The sequence below is a fragment of the Elephantulus edwardii genome, unplaced genomic scaffold, assembly GCF_000299155.1.
Source record: "Elephantulus edwardii isolate Elephantulus edwardi_28Jun2011 unplaced genomic scaffold, EleEdw1.0 scaffold00053, whole genome shotgun sequence".
Lineage (NCBI taxonomy): Eukaryota > Metazoa > Chordata > Mammalia > Macroscelidea > Macroscelididae > Elephantulus > Elephantulus edwardii.
In genome coordinates this window covers 1,833,416-1,837,295 of record NW_006399803.1, presented here as the reverse complement: position 1 = coordinate 1,837,295, position 3,880 = coordinate 1,833,416, and positions in this window count along the sequence as shown.

The window sequence follows — 3,880 nt, the reverse complement described above, 5'->3', positions numbered from 1 at the left end:
GAATAGAAATTTAAAAGTATAATTACACTAAGCCAATTAAAATCTACTGCCACAGAGCCCATTCTAACTCATAGTGACCCTATATGACAAAGTAAAACTGTCTCCACAGATATTCTAAGCTGTAAAATTTTGGGAGCAAACTACTAAATCTTTCTCCCAATGAATGACTGATGAGTTCAAAACACTGACTTTTTGGTTACAATTAAGGCCTTTAACCATTGTGCCATGAGGAATCATGTTATTGTTAGGTGTCATTAAATTATCTAAGGTTCATGGCTTCTCTATGAATAAAGGATCTGAATCCTGCCCTATCCTGCACTATCATTATCTCTGAGACGCTTTAACCCATTGATACAGTCACTGTCAATCCATCTCTCTGAGGGTCTTCCTCTCTTCCTCTGACCAAGCTCTTTCCAAGCATAATGACTGGTCCCTCCTAACAACATGCCCAGAATGTGAGATGACATGTCACCATCCTTGCCTTTAGGGAACATTCTGCTGGCACTTTATCCAAGGCATGTTTTTTGTTCTTGTGGCAGTTCATGGAATATTGGGTACTGTACTCCAAAACCACAGTTCAAAGTCATGGATTTTTCTTCTGTCTTCCTTAGTCACTGTTCAACTTCCAGATACATAACAAGTAATCACAAAGCATGGATCAGGTTCACCCTAGCCTTTAAACTGACATTCATGCTCTAACTTTACATGGAAAGAGAGACCAATCAATATAACATTGTTCATAAACTTTAAAATACATTTTGATCTTTGACTTATATAAAATAATACATATACATTGTGTTTAATTCATATATATCATGCTTTCCATAACTAATTATTATTTCTCTATTCCTTTTATTACTCCATCTCTTCAAGTTCCCATTTTTTAAAACACCAGTCACTGTTTATGAAACTTGTTGTTGTGTGCTGTTGAATGGAAATCAACTCATAGCTGGCCTTCCAGAGAGTTTTCAGAGCACAGGAGGAGATGGCCCATTCTTTTCCAGGAAGTAGCTGGAGGATTCAAACCACATGGCATTGCAATATAGCTTTTTACCTCTAGGCCAATTGGTTCTTATTAATTCATCTTCTGATGTGTTATTATAGATATATACTTCTGAGTTGACTGATTCTTCTGTTAGAGTCATTGAAAAAGTTGCTATGTGTTTCTATTTTCTACAAGATCCAATTCTTATCTTTGCTATAACTTGCTGATTCCTCAGCTTAGCATGGAAAAGGGAAAAAATTATTTCAAAGAAGAGAAACAGGGCACAAAGAAGTAAAAAAAACACTGAGGATCTTGGAGACAAGCTTCAATAGAAATTAAAATAAGAAAGCTGACACATTTATCAAAGGTATTCAATTTTGCAGCTTACTTAGAAGATTTCTATGCATTGCAGAAGTAAATATTTGTCATATGTGTAAGAAGAGTGCCTAAGATAACTGACTTCACACCTTAATCCAAAAGCAAAATTAATAATATTATGTTAAATCATGCAGATTAATTACATGTTATTTTCCTTCTTTATTTTTTTAAAAATCATCTTTTAAAGTTGCTTGGTAAAGGTGGTATAATGTATTCCTGTTGAGAATTCTTAGAACACTCCATAAAAAATATTCAATTTAACATTTTCTTGGTTTGCCTAGGGAAACTACTAGGGCTAAACTAAAACAGTTTTTTGGTTTTTTTTTTAAATACAATCCCACCTCAGTTTCACATTCTCTGCATTATCATTTGAATCTAATTAATTTAATATTTAAAAGTAAAAATACATTAGGCATTTGATAAGGAACCATTTCCTTCTCTGGGTGTTTCATTTCTGGTTTCATAGAGTCGTACCAGGGCCAAAACTAATTAGTTGTCATTATTTGTTTTAGTTGTCTGCCTGGTAGGGTGAATAGAAATCAGCTTTTTTAGCATTGTTTTTATTTATTATATTCTTTTCATCTCTTAGGTAGAAAAACTTAGACTACTGTTTGGCTTGTTGGGATGAAAATGTACTTAATTAAGCATATGATTTTATAAATCTTTCAATAAATACATTTAAGTACAAAACACCTACTTTTTGAGAGAGAAACAATTTTCTTCCAAATCTTGTCTTCGTTAAAGAAAACAAAACCAATTGATATTTGGGTCCAAATATATATCATGTATGTGTGTTTTACTGAAAAATATAAATACTCCTATTTACGTAGAAATCATGTGAAGGCTTAAACATATCTTAGACCAGTTGAATTATATGAAAGTGGTGTCTAATTTTGTAAGTGTATGTGCAGGAAAAAAAAGTTTTTAACATTGTATGCAGGAGACATTATCTTTTTAAAATAATAGAGTATATGGCATGATTTTTTTTGGCAAATAAAATATTTATGGTCATGAATTTAACTGTGAACCCCAAACATACATATGTATCATATAGAAGCTATGTAATAGTCCTCCCATGGCCTGATAAACCAAATAATTGCAAGGACATTAAGATTGAAATACAAAACAGCCCTGATTAAATGTAAAGAGAATTACCTTAGGGCACAGTTTGTGACACCTTTTAAAGAGAATTACCTTAGGGCACAGTTTGTGACACCTTTTAAAGAGAATTACCTTAGGGCACAGTTTGTGACACCTTTTATATAGCTAGAGATATAAAGGAAATAAAACAAATTTTGAGAGGTGGATGCTCAGTGGTTAGTGTATTATTATTATGTGCAGTCAAGTCCACTGTGACTCAGAATGACCCTAAGTACAATAGCTCCGAACCTTTCCCTATTCTGAATCAACCTCACAATTTTTTTATCCCATTGCCACAGTCACGATGTCACCCATTTCATCCAGGGTCTTCCTCTACTGCACTGACCCTCTACCCTTCCAAGCATAAAGTCCTTCTCCAATAACAGGTTCCTCTTGGCAACATGCTCAAAGTAAGTGAGATGACATTTCCAAATCCTTGCCTCCAAGTAGCAATCTGTCTTCACCCTCTCTAGGACAGCCTGTTTGTTCTCTGGCAGTCCATGGTATGCTTCTTACTGCCGAGAAATAATCTCTAGGAGTTGCGAATATCCTTCTTGGCTAGCCTTCTGCACTGGGAAGGCTCTTTGACACTGAGAAACTCCAGGATAATATGTGGAAATCATCAAGGAAAGAACGCAAGGGACTACCAGAAACTGGGAGGGATAAACAAAGATCTTCCTTGTTAGATTTCAAAGAGAATATAGATCTGCTGACAAGTTGAATTCAGACTGAGAGCTTCTTCCCGGTGGCATAGAGTAAGGAGTTGTGCTGCCAACCTAAAGGTAATCTAATTTGAATCTGCCAGTTGCTCTTCAGTAGAAAGGTGGGCAGTCTACCCCTGAGCTTTTTACAGTATCTGGAAACCCATTGAAGGGTCAGGTTTGAGTTGAGTTGAGTGTTGAATTTCCAGTAAGGAACTCAGATGGTGCAGTTCATAGGGGATCACACTGCTATCCAAATAGCCACACATCTTTGATGATTTGAATCCACCAGTGAGCCAAAGGAGTAATAAGGATATTGGTAAGTTTTAATTGGAAGAGTTTTTGGTTAGAGATTTTGCTCCAACAATCAATCAGAGAAAGGGAGCTCTGGTGGGGATTTGTGCTGTCAAACCAAATGTGTCTGGTTTAAAGTCACCAGGTGCTCCACAGAAGAAAGACAGCCAATCTGCTCCCAAGTACCAAATCATGTGTAAACCATTCTTGCATTGGAATAAAGTTTTGTTTTTAAGATCTAATACCTGACAATGACTTGTGTAACAGATTAGGTAGATTTTTATTTCAGTAAAAAGAAACTATTCTTTATAATATATACAAATTGTTGTTGTTATAAAACTCCTGCACTACAGTTACAAAGACACACAGTTCAAAACCACCA